The following is a 13,024-nucleotide window of genomic DNA, read 5'->3' as shown; positions in this document are numbered from 1 at the left end:
CCAGCATCAGAGGATTTGGCGATCGATCCCATGATATAGCCAGAAAGACCACGGGAACCGATAGCAAAGAGACAGGAGCGAAACCACAACAAATAATTGCTTCCATTCAGTTTAATGGAGCTAGTCTAGAATGGAAGGAAATCATGCTGATTAATGCCTTCGTAGCCAGAGGTGGTTGTGGTAATGTTGGAATCTCATGGCATAGTGGCTAGTATAAAAAAAAATCACCGGGAAGAGAGAGAGAGAAAAAATTCTTCCGAATGGACTTAAGTCATCAAGAGCCCAAAAAGCCCCTTAGTGGGAGTCAACTCACCACCAAAGGTGGAGAAGGAATCGTGGGAACAAAAAGAAGGGAGAAACCCTTCCGCAAAAAAAAGATGAAGAGGTGGAAGTGGAGTGGTAGTAGCCGAAGGGGTGGGGAGGTATAAGTGGTGGGAGGTAGCGAAAGGTGTAGGGTAGGCAGAAGAGGAGGCTAGCGGTGGTGGTTGGTGGCGGAAGAGAGTGGTGGGCCTAGGGCTCGATCACGAGAAAGAGAGAGAGAGGAGAAAAAACTTCAAAAAAAATTCATCACCAGGATCCTCGGATTGATTCCCGCTCTGATACCACGTGGAATTGCTTGAATGTGGCTTGTGTACAATGTGTCCACAACCTCTTTATTTATAACTAGATGAGGAACATTCCAGAATGGATACAAATGATAGTAATACCCCTAAGACAGAATTACCCTTATACCCATTACATTATAACAGAAGTCAACTAGAATGATTTGAGAATTCTTCTTGACCTGTAATGATGGCACAAAGAGCTATAATTGACTTTTTCACCTCACAATAAAGTATTCTTTTAGACTGTTGTGAGAGTAAAAAGGTTTGACACATTTGGTATTTATAGGCATCACTTAATGCTAAAAAACAATGTGTCAAAATAGTTCTAACGGCTATAAAACAGCTAGTTTTTTGCTCAACCGGTTGACCGCTAGGATTTGTCAGTCGACCGCTAGATATGACCGTTGGGGCAAAATAGAGCCGTTGGGGTATTACTTGCCCAGACAATCGATGGCCGGTCGGCCACTGGATCGATCGCCGGTCTATAGGCGATCGGTTGGCTGCCAGGTGAAATCGGCAAGCCCACTGTTTGCAGCGGACGAAATAGCATTATGTGCTAGTCGACCAATGGATCGACCACTTGGCTGTTTTTGTGCTTTTTGGCAGTCTGTCTTTGATGGGCTTTTGACCATACCTTATCCAACCTATACTATAGTCTTTTAGGGTCTGTAAGCCATATCCTATGGTCTCTAAGTATGCATGCGTGAATGATATGCATCTTCATTAATTCATGATGCATGCAACTATCTATTACATAGTCTTAGGTCTTCAAGTCTTCAAACTTTAATTCGTCTTTTCCTTCTTGTCTTCTTCCATTTGAGGTGAACCGCTCCCAAACTTCTTTTCTTCTTGAGTGCTTTGCTTTAATTTCTTCTTTTCTTCTTTTCTTTCTTCTCCTATGTGTTTACTTTCTTTTCTTTGATTGCTTACTTCTGCAAGTTGTCAGTATAATGATTTGTTCCTTTTGGCATAAGTAGCATAAGTTTGTTATCATCAAAATCTATAAAAAGGGATTAATGGGATATGTATTTTCCAACAGTGGAGCGATGTCACATCGTGCAACAGTGAACTATATGGGGCAGCCCAGATGGGGGTGTAGGCCATGCTGGTTTGTGTATGGCAAATAGGAAGAGACCACGGCAAAGTTTACAGAGTCGACTTCAACACTATTCTTCTTCAAATTGGCTTGCAAAATCCAAGCTAAGGTGTATATGGTTAGGTTTATTGTCTTGTATTCTATAGTGGCCCACATAGTTATTATTGGGCTTGTTTATGTTCGGGTTAGGTTTTGGGTCCATTACATGTATAAGGCTAAAATTGTAATTGTGTAGAGATTTGGGCTTTTAGGGTTTCTTATATTGTCTCTGTAGGAAAACCTTAGACACAAGAACAGGAGATCACATTGTGTTAACAGATTTAGAATTAGAGTAAGGCTTGGATGAATAATGATCATCCTAAGCTCTTTATTTATATCAATGAGAATAGAGAATAAAAGTATAAATAAGCAATGTGGGACTAAAGCCCACATAATAGAAACATAAAACATAAGAAAAAGGGTCTAAAATACCCCTACGGTTCTAACACTCCCCCTCAAGTTGGAGCAAATATGTCAATCATTCCCAACTTGACTAGATTAGGATGGAACAATTTTGTAGACAATCCCTTGGTGAAAAGTTAAATACAGTTTGAAAAATTGTCTGAGTAAAGCCTCTTGCAACCAGACGTGCCTTATACTGATCCACAGTGCCATCAACCTACGGTTTGACCACAAACACCCATTTACATCCCACTGGTTTTTTTCCTGGAGGAAGATCTACAAGATCCCAAGTATTATTTTTTCTTAAGGCTTTCATTTCTTCCAACATAGTTGCCTTCCACTTTCCATCTGCATAAGTTTCCTGCCAATTTTTAGGAATCGAAACAAAAGAAAGAGAAGACACAAATGCACGAAAAGACAGAGAAAGAGAACTATAAGAAACAAAGCGAGAAATGAGATGCAAGGTACAAGTCCTAGTAACTTTGCGAAGAGCAATAGGTAGTTCAGAAGGAGAAGTCTCACCAGGAGGAGGAGGATGAGGATCTAGATCCTGAGCTGGAAATTGGATAGGTATGGGTGCCACAGTGGATTGATGTTGCCCTCTTTTAGAGCATTTTTTTTAGTAGGTGATAACATTCAAGTTGTCAATTCTCTTCTGAAATTCACTGATGGTCTTCTGGATTGGAGTCAACTCCCCCTGACTAGGAACATGACCATCATTAATTTCTACAAGCTCCCCCTATAAAGGAATCCCTATGGAAGAAGGGGCACAGCCAAAGTAGGCTCCAAAGTAGGCTAGATAGCAGCCATAGGCTCCAAAGTAAGAGGAGACTCAAGGGGAGGAAGCACAAACACATCTTCACTAGAACCAGAATTCTCCCCCTGAAGATGTGGAGATGGATAATAGGAAAGACGTTTATCAAAAACAACATCCATACCGACTAGAGTACAATGGGAAGGGGGATGGTAACACTTATAACCTTTCTGGGTGGGAGATAAACCAAAAAAACACACCGCAACCCACGAGGGTCAAGTTTACCATGAGATTTCGTGTCTCTGGCATAACAAACACAGCCAAACACCTTGGGAGTAACCACAAAGGTGGAATTCGCATGTAAAAGTTCAGCCGGACTACGAGAGTCAAGAACACAAGAAGCCAACCGATTAATGAGATAGGTTGCAGTGAGGATAGCATCCCCCCAATATTGGGAGGGCATATGGCGCGAAAACATCAACGCCCTGCTCACTTCCAACAAATGTCGGTTCTTCCTTTCAGCCACACCATTTTGGGCTAGGGTATCAACACAACTGGTCTAATGAATAATCCCATTATTAGCCAAATACTTCTGAAATTGGTATTCCTTATACTCGGTGCCATTATCACTTCTCAAAACTTTGAGATTAGCCTGCAACTGAGTTTGGACCATTCTATGGAAATGTTGAAAACAAGCAAAAACTTGACTCTTAGTGTGCATAAGATAAACCCATGTATACCTAGAATAACAATCAATAAAAGAAACAAACCAATGATGACCAGAGAGGAAAATTTTACGACTAGGGCCCCAAACAACAAAATGCACCAACTGAAAAAGTGAAGAACTCCTTTTATTTGAAATCGAATAAGTAGAACGTGTCTGTTTGGCCAGAACACAAGCCTCACAAAAAAATCGGCCTTATCGCATGATTTGACCAAAGAAGGAAATAAAGATGCTAATATTCCTAATGGAGGGTGACCAAATCTAGAGTGCCACTGGTAACTTTTCGAAGAGACTAAGGAGTTCTGAAGTGGAGATGGTAACGGTGGTGGAGTAAGACGACCATCATCAAGCAGGTACAAGCCACCATGCACTTTACCCAATCCAATCGTCTTCCCAGAGGCCAGATCCTGAAACATACAATGGGAAGGAAAAAAAGTCACTTTACAGTTAAGATCACGAGTAAGACTACTAATGGAAAGAAGGTTAGTAGTAAAATAGGAATATGCAAAACTGAAGACAAAGTAAGGGAGGAAGTACAATTGATGATTCCTTTTCCAGATATGGAGGAAAGGGAACCATCAGCTACTTTAACCTTGTCTTTCCCAAAAGTGGGAGAATACCGATGGAACAGACTAGAGGAACCGGTCATGTGATCTGTAGCCCCAGAATCTATGATCCAAGGATGAGAAGCTACAGAAGCACAATGACCACCAAATGGAATACCTGACCGGGTAAAGTGTGAATCTGAAGGAGCAGAAGAGGTGGCATGAGCTGATGTAGTAGAGGCAGCAGCAGCGGAAGACTGTAGCAGTTGTAGGAAAGCCTGTAGATCATCCTGGGATAGGTCAGTGTCAGTAGCCGGGGCTGTAGGAACAGATTCAGAGTGGTTTGCCTTATTTTTTGTCTTTTTCTTGGCAGCCCGTTTAGCCTCAAAGTCAGCTGGCTTCCCGTGAAGTTTCCAGCACTTCTCTTTGGTGTGGTAAGGCTTGTGACAATGCTCACAAGTAACAGTCTCTGTAGTAGAATCACCAAGAGAAACATGTCTGACAGGGGCAGGAGTAGCCTGGGTAGCAGACTGGAGAGTTGATCTGTCAGTAACAGGAGGGTGGAGCATAGCAGCCCGACAGTTCTCTTCAGAGGAAACCAAAGCATAGGATTGTTCAAGTGTGGAAAAAGGGAAATGGCTCAATACCTGAACCCGAATCTTGTCATACTCCATGTTCAAACCAGCCAAAAAATCATAGACCCTGGTTTTATCTAGATGTTTCTTATATGCAGTGATATCAACAGTTGTAGTGGGATGGTAAGAAAAATGGTCCAGTTGCTGCCAGAGACTACGCAAAGTAGCATAGTGTTTGGAGACAGATAACTCCCCCTGAGTAGTATTATTGGCCTTCTTCCGGAACTCATACACCTGTGCATCATTACCGAGCTGTCTATATGTCTCTTGCAAGCAGACCAAATTTGATGGGCTGAATCAAGGAGAAGAAAACCATCGGCAAGGTCTAAGTGCATTGAGCCAATCAAATAGGACATAAGTACACCATTGTTGGAGATCCACTTGGTCAGAGAAGGGCCAGCTTCAGCTGGCATGACAGTAGTGCCATCAATATGGCCAGTAAGCCCACGACCGGCAATGGCAAAGTAGGCAAAGCGAGACCATATCAGGTAATTGCTCCCATCCAGTTTGATAGGATTAGGGAGAAGATCACGGGTATCATTCCTACTATACCCATTGTCAGTAGAAGTTCCATTAGAAATTTCAGATTCAGCCACAAGTGCAGCAGAACAAATCAAATCGCAGGGAAGGCTGTGGTAACAAGAAACACAAGATATCCTCCAAATTAAAGGCTGAAAATTGGAGGAGAATCCCCTTTCAATGTCACAAGATATGTCTCCAAAAATCAGCAACAGCAGACAAGTGTAGCCCCTAAATCGATTTTTTCAGGGGGTTCTGAAAAAAACCCTGCTAAGCTGAAATCGTTATAGGGAAGAATAGGCCCAAAAACTAAATAGTTGAGGCTCAAATTTGGGGCAGATATGTCATCATAAGTGGAGAACCAACCTTTAAAAAACCAACACCAACAGAGCTTCAAAACACTGAGATCGATTTTTTCAGATTCAAAACCCTGATTTTGTTGAGATCGATATAGTGAGAGAAACCTGCAAAAACAGCACTGGATTGAGCTGAAACTTGCCTCAAGTGCGTGTCTAGAAGAGACAAAGAACCCCTCTAAATATCAGCCCCAGCAGAGGACAGCAGCCCCTAGATCAATATTTGTCAGGGTTTTGAAAAAAAACCCTGTTTTTGGAGAAATCGATCTAGGGGGTCTCCAAGGCAGATCTTAGATAAAAAAAATTCAACAAAGGAACTTGCTGCAGTTCTTGATCTTCAATAAGGGAGATTGATTCCTTACAGTTGAGGTGGGATCAATCAAATATGGGAAGCTTCAAATATCATAGCCAAGGTGGTTGTTGATATGGAAACTTATGTAATCATGGAATGAGGTGAGAAAGGGCAGCAGCTGGATCTATGGATCACCTCGACAGTGCTGCCCTATTGAAGAATAGAAAATAAAAGAAGAAAAGAGAGAAGATAAGAGGTGATCGAGAGAGAGAGACAGAGCAGAGAAAGAAAGAGCTGAAAATAAAAGGTAGATTACCCTAATTCAAAACCTGCTCTGATACCATGTTAATAGATTTAGAATTAGAGTACGGCTTGGATGAATAATGACCATCCCAAGCTCTTTATTTATATTGTTGATCCCAGGTTGATACTGAGAGGGGGGGTGAAGCAATGTTCTTCAAAAATAATCCCTAAATTCCAACCCTGTGTTGACGTTGATGTAGAAGACTTTAAGCAAACCTGATTGGCCGGGGCAATCCCGTAATTACTAATTCCACAACACACATGCACGTCCACCTTGCAACCACTGTGTGGCCAGGTCTACCAGACAGTGCACCCCACTCTATAGATTAAACACACTCTAATATATGCAATGGAAAGTAAAGTAGACAAGACACCAAATTTACGTGGTTCAGCCAAACTGCCTACGTCCACGGAGCAATACCCTACCCAGGGTTTCGTATATTGCTCAATACGCTACTCAAATTTTTTATTGCAACAACAGCCCAGGAACTACAATCCCTGCTTCGGTTTGTGCAACAACACAAATGAAGGCAACTACCCCAATCTCTGTACAAGCCCCCACTTGACAGAGTTACAATAATTAATTGCAAATAACATAACCAAATCCCCCAATACAATGGCCAACATTGGCTTACAATCAAACTAAGTTTTTTTTCAACTAAACATGCAACCTAAAAACTCACAATGGGGATTTACAATCGAGGATTACCTCTTGTAGAGTAATCCAACAATCATGAAGCCTCTGACGCATAGAAATCGTGTCTATGTACGCTTCACTGCTCAAACCATCTTCAATACGAAGTCATCGAGCATAAAACAGTAATATCGTCTATTTTCTGTACTCAAACGTTGTTGAAACTCCTTCCAATGGCTTCCTCTCGAAAAAATACCCAATTTCATAGAAAACTTCGTCCCATTTGGACATCGGTTGGCCAAGATACGGCCTTCCAAAGTTGAATGCTCCAAAAATTGATAACCAGTGGCAAATCCGTAAATAAAGAGATTCTTCGTGACAAACCATACACAAAAGGAAAACTACGTCAGAGATTTTCACACTCTCTTCCTTCATAAGAAATGGGGGTGATGTCATGCCAACATCACACTTTACTACACATTAGTTATTTCCTTTATTTCCTCCTTTTTTTCTTTTTCTTTTAATGAACCAAATCTGATGCAAGATATCGATTCGACGCTCGAGGAGATTCTGGAGTTTTAACAAAACAATGGAGAATGTCTATCTACAGTATAGCACTTAAAAATAAACCAAAAATTTTGGCTAAGTATATAAACTTTTGCCTATTCCAGATTTGCTCCATTTTTGCGCATCGACACAAAAATATCTGTAACTTTATCGTCTAATACTCAAATGATGCAAGACAGTTGCGTTGGAACCGTGACTCAATGAACTTCATTTCTCGTGAAGACCACTTCACCCAAAATTGCCATTAAGCCTTCCAAAAATGACCTTAAAGTCACTGCCATTGCATGAACCTATGAAATCAAAACTTTAACAGTATGAAACCTTCACCTGCTGCTTCGCCCCTTTGCCAAACACTATATAAGGACTTAATATGCTGTTAAATGGTGTTCTTCAAGTGCGAATACCCTTGTAACCTTGACAAATGACCAAAATACCCTTATAGCTGTGTAGGTGACTGTTTGACCATTTCAGCTCTTCCAAACCACCAATAGCTACTGCCACAACACCACTATGACCAAATACGCTGCCAACAATGACAACAACATTCCACACACTCCAATGGACTAACATATATCAATGAGAATAGAGAATAAAAGTACAAATAAGCAATGTGGGACTAAAGCCCACATAATAGAAACATAAAAACATAAGAAAAAGGGTCTAAAATACCCCTATGGTTCTAACACATTGTGAGGTGGAGAGTGGTGTAGAGTGTTTTTCTGGCTTAGTGAAAAAAGTTTGGTTCTCTCGGGTTGATGTAGGCATTCGTGCCACGTCAAATCCTTGTGTTCTTGTGTGATTGTTTGCTTGGTTTCTTCCTTGTGGCTGCACATTCGATCCCAACAAGATGCATTCTCAGAATTCCTGGTTCATGCCAAGAAATTCATTGTCTCATTCACAGGAGGGAAAGAAAAGAACTGGTAGTTGTAAAACAATTAGGAATGAGGCTAGGAATAATTATTGTTCATTCATCATTCCTAAAATTCCGTGCAATTTAAACCCACAACATGAATCCTCAATGTATTATGTTCCAACCTTTAGAATTAGTATGCCCCCAGATGGAAAAGAATGGACAAATAATGCCTTGTTTTTCACGGTATACTTTCTGCAAAATTATTATCTTCTTCTCATCATAAGAAATAAATTTTTTATATCCATAGCTTCTAAATCAGTCAATATGCAAGATCATGATACATTCATCCCCATCAAATTGAACGAAATTCTACACTATGGGACCAAATATTTCTTGTATAAAAGATAGTTCACAGTAGCACGTGAAAATTTAATGTTGAGTATGAAACTTTCACAACTCACACTAAAAAACAAAATAGAACCACAAACTCTGGATAAAATTGCTTCCATCTTCTTCACATACCAATTTATTAAATACTAAACCAAGGGAAGAAAGAAAAGCAATTAAGACAAACTTTGAGAATGGACCAAAGTAGATGTTATTGGACATACACTAGGATCATAAAGATATAGCTATTTACCACATTCACTGGTCGTGGAGCCCGGACCAATTCAGGAGGACTGTTTCCAGTAGAATCACCATTATTCCTTTTGTACCATACACTAACATTGAAATTATTCTCATTTGAATTCAAGAAATCATAAGCTGCAAGAAAAATTAATTTCATATTCAGCTGTCCTAGCATATAACAAAATTTAACATCAGATATATGGAAAGACAATGTCAAGCAAGCCAACCTGTAACAATCTCATTAAACTCCCCTTCTGTGTAACTTTTCAATAGATCGTCTTTTATCTCTGAAGAACTATTGCACCATAAATTTAAACCTTGCACACATCTCACCTCTAAATCCAAGTTTTTTTTTTAGAAAAAAAACAAAGAGTATCAATCCAGAGTGTTAAGAGTAGTAAACCATAACTAATATGCTAAACAAGAGGGAGAGAGATTCATGGTCTAGCGATTTCCTGCCAACCACAGCAAAGTATTTATGGACCCTATGCAGATTTACATTCTCAACTGCCAATGAGTCTCACCAGAGAGCTCTTATGTCAGATTGGACAGAATGGTGGAAACAAAGGATATGCCTGATCCTCTGCACCTGTACCATGTATACGTAGCTGCAGTTGTAAATATTTTTGCATCTTGCAGATGGGTATCTCATATTAGATGAATTAAAGATTTGTGGCTGTGGTAGATACCCGTATCAATTCATGCATAGCAATTACTTGAAGAATGGAAGATTTGAAAAAAGTATAAATAAACAGATTATGTATGGATAAATGAATCGAAACATCCACACCTTGCCGCACTGTTTGGGAAGCTATCTGGATGGGAATGGAAAGTGTAAAATTTGGCACACACTGAGGTTGTAGGATATAAACTGGAAGCCTAGAACCGAAAGCTGGCTCCAAAAAATTGTTAAAAGAAGGTGCTGAGGATGAACCCTGAAAGCCTACCAGAAGTCATATCAGCATCATAGCAATAGGCATATGAAGAATGAATTAAGAAGGATAGGGACAACGGGTCAACATTGCAATTTAGTTCAATAAAGCTGTGGGGGTCAACATTGCAATTTAGTGATGGAGGAAAGAGTGAACAAGAAAATGGGGGAATGTTACCAGCATGATGTTGGCAAAGCTGTGCAACATATCTGAAGAATCTGGAGTGAAAGTACCCATGAAAAAATTTCTTGCTACGCCTGTCACAATAAAAAGAATTGTCGGAATTTGAACAAACATAAATATTAAATTCATCAATCAGATAAAAGTTGAACCAATTATAAACGAGATAAGAAAACACAGTAACAGTAGGAAAGAAGAGGGAAACATACTTTCTCCAAGAGATCTGTTACCCCCAGTAAGAAGTATAGTAGCTGGGCAGGAGTCATTCTGGCGGCAGGACTTAGTTGGCAAGTCCTTAAATGGAGCAAAGTCAGTCCTTACGGCACGTTCTTCTAGATCTGGTACTTGCAATAAAGCTGGCCATTCCTGAGGCCTACGAATGGGACAGTATCCTGCTTGTTCCAAATCCGAGTACGCAATCCCACAGACAGTTCTTTTACATGAACCATCTGCATTTTTGTCAATGCAGGAGCAGCCACACCTTCCGTCAGGATCACCATTCAGTGCATTTTCAATCAACGTTTGGATCAGCAAAACCAGCAAACTGAGAAATATGGGAATAATATGAGCCTAATATTTGTCTTCATATTTCTTCTCTGCAAAATTAAGAGGTTGGAATATCAACAATATAACATTAAGAACAATTTCAAATCCCCTAAATTTATCCAGTAGCATAGTCATCAGAAAGACTCTCTGGAAGCACTTTATTTGGCCAGTGACTACCATTTTAGGGATGCCAGTAACCATTTCCATCCCATGAGATTTTCTTTTGAGACATAGGAAAAGAGGGGAGTGGGGAGGAGAAGCCAAACCAAAATCATAATTCCTGATTCAGTTACTTGTATCAAAATAAGGTTCCTTCATTAGTAAAGCAAAAGAAGGCTTTATATAGACAGAGAAACTGAACATAAAATTGGAAGTACAGATGAATTGCAGTTGAAGTCAAATGAAGGGCTTAACTTCCATCAACTACTGACTGACTTAAATCAACCTCTTTTTAGGAATCAAAGTTTATATCACTGTGCATGTTTACTCCAACAACAAATTGAACAAAAGAAGAGAAATTTAAGATTTAAGGTGTAATATTAACTAAACCCATTAAGACTTCACGGATTCAGCAAACAATAAAACATGCAAAGGAATTCCCATTTATTCCTTCCATAATAATGAGACAAGCACTGATCTTTGAAAATGTAAAAATCAAAGAAAGTGCATGAAGTGAAATTGCTGACCTGGAAAATGAGGTTCTTCCTGAACAGAGCGTTGGCCTGAGTCAAGAAACTGGCAGCTATATGCGATGAATCCGCCATTAGTGGCTGCTCCTCTCCTCCCCTTTCAGCCCTTCTCAATAAGAAGATTTGCACAGTTATCAGAAGAAGAACTGAAGAATGAGAGAATGAGAGAATGAGAGAATGAGGGAATGAGAGAATCATGAAATGACATATAACCATTAATTAATAAATCTTCCAAGGTAAGGAAGAAACCTTTACTTTCCCGCAGAGCAGTTACGTTAGTTAATGACCTGTTGACTGTTGTGGAGAACAGTATGAAGACAGAGAAGTGTGGGCCACGCGGCTTTGATATAGTTGGAAGTTGGAAGTTGGAACCTACTGTTCTCTGTTGGCTGGCGCTGTGAATGTGGGGCCCGCCATTGTGTGGATATGGAGCCCACTAGTACTTTGGCAAGTCAAATTGGGTCAATTTGAAAAGAACTCATACAGACGGAAAGCCTAGATGTCACTATGTGTAGCAATTAGTGAATCACAACGAATTGTCACAGCCCACCCAACAAAGGCTCACGGGCCTAACTTGCAAGTCTACGGACTTGGACATTGAGCTAAAATCAAGTCCATGACCTAGAACTCTCTACACTTGAAGGGAGTCTAGATATGTTCAAGAACTTCTAGAAGCAATGATGGTCAAGGAAAGTTTTAGAAGAAGCTTTTAGAGAAGCCTTGTAAATAGCTAAGGAAAGAGGAGACTTCTAGAGTTCTCCGAGTAGCTATAATCCACCACATAGGAGGTGGGATGATTATAGTCCCTTAGGCTAGAAAGTTCTCCACAATTGGATGGAGGACACTTGTACATATCTTAGTCATTCTTTGGATTCTTGGTTGCCTATAAATAGAGGTGGTCTTGTTTGGCCAAGGCACCAACCAAGCAAGTGAGTTATCAAGCTTTGTACTCAAGCTTTCTAGTGTCATACAAGTTCATTCTCTCAAACTCTCTCTTGTGTTCTCTAAGTTCTCTTCCCAAGTCCCTCAAGGAATGAAGAAAGTCTGACTTAGTACTAGCGTGAGTGCTAAGTGCCAGCGCGATTACTTAGAAAGGTCTAAGTCCGTGACAGAATGGTACCTTGGCAAGTCAAATTGGGTCAATGGCTACGTTTGGTAACGCTTCGAAGATCATTTTTTATGTTCTTTATTCCATTTGGGACCAGAAATATGGAATAAAGTGTTTGATAATCATGGATTGTTTTTCTATGCCCAAGTAACGAATCAGAACCAAAGTCATCCCAATATGATATTTTGCAGAACATGGTTACCCTTGTTCTTCACTCCCAACACCAAATTCAAGGAACAAGTTCTATTTTGTGGTCCTTGAAATCCCGATGAAATTGAACCTGACTTGCAAAACTCTCCATCACCACTACACTCCACAGCCTCTCGGCCCTCTCCTACCAGCTCACCTGACCTACTACTCTCCATTGAATCTCACCTGACCTGCTACTCTCCATCGCCACTAAGATTGTAGCTTCTCATATTACCATTGAATTTCACATGCAACTCGCCTCTTTGTGTGACAGTGTCTCACACAACAATAAGTATCTTCACGAAGGTTGGAAAGAGCTGACTCTATAGCCTCTCCTACTGCCATCGAACCTCACTTGCAACTCTTCTCTCTGCTTGACAATGCCTCACGAAGTTGATCATCCCAAATTTGTTGTATGTTCATCAT

At 40.3% G+C, this 13,024-nt stretch overlaps 1 pseudogene; it reads right to left on the bottom strand.

Annotated features, from left to right (window-relative positions):
* Positions 1-11,439, bottom strand: part of LOC122656056 — a 69,088-nt pseudogene extending 57,649 nt beyond the window's left edge.
* Positions 11,440-13,024: the final 1,585 nt, after the last annotated feature.

This window comes from Telopea speciosissima, chromosome 3 (genome assembly GCF_018873765.1).
Source record: "Telopea speciosissima isolate NSW1024214 ecotype Mountain lineage chromosome 3, Tspe_v1, whole genome shotgun sequence".
Lineage (NCBI taxonomy): Eukaryota > Viridiplantae > Streptophyta > Magnoliopsida > Proteales > Proteaceae > Telopea > Telopea speciosissima.
This window is presented reverse-complemented; position numbering and strand designations above follow the sequence as displayed.